Raw genomic sequence first — 470 nt, forward strand, 5'->3', positions numbered from 1 at the left:
AGCAAGGGATTGGGGGTATATATTTTTTTTCTTTTTTTCTTCTTTAGAGGGGGATTGGCGGGTTATCCGTTATGGACAATATAAAACAAAGGGCTTGAACATTCTTGTATAATACTTAAGGCGCAATGCATGACGAAGGATGGATGATACATAATAATAGATAGCTTATTACGGCCAATTTATGCATTATGAGCAATGTTTGCACGTAACATGTGTAACCTTTTATGGTTTTGAAGTGTAATTCAATATTTGAACCATTACTTTAATGCATAATGCATATCCATTAAATCATATGAGATTACTGATGTCAAGCCTATGATCCAGTTACACTTAAAAACGTAATTCATATTTTCCTTGGTTGGTACTTCAATTTTTAATTCATATCTATTAGTTTATGGCAGATTATTGATACCAACCAGCGTATCACCCAGTTACATTTGTCATATACAGCACATTTAGATATATAATTT

The sequence above is a fragment of the Penaeus chinensis genome, chromosome 34 (assembly GCF_019202785.1).
Source record: "Penaeus chinensis breed Huanghai No. 1 chromosome 34, ASM1920278v2, whole genome shotgun sequence".
In the NCBI taxonomy this organism is placed as follows: domain Eukaryota; kingdom Metazoa; phylum Arthropoda; class Malacostraca; order Decapoda; family Penaeidae; genus Penaeus; species Penaeus chinensis.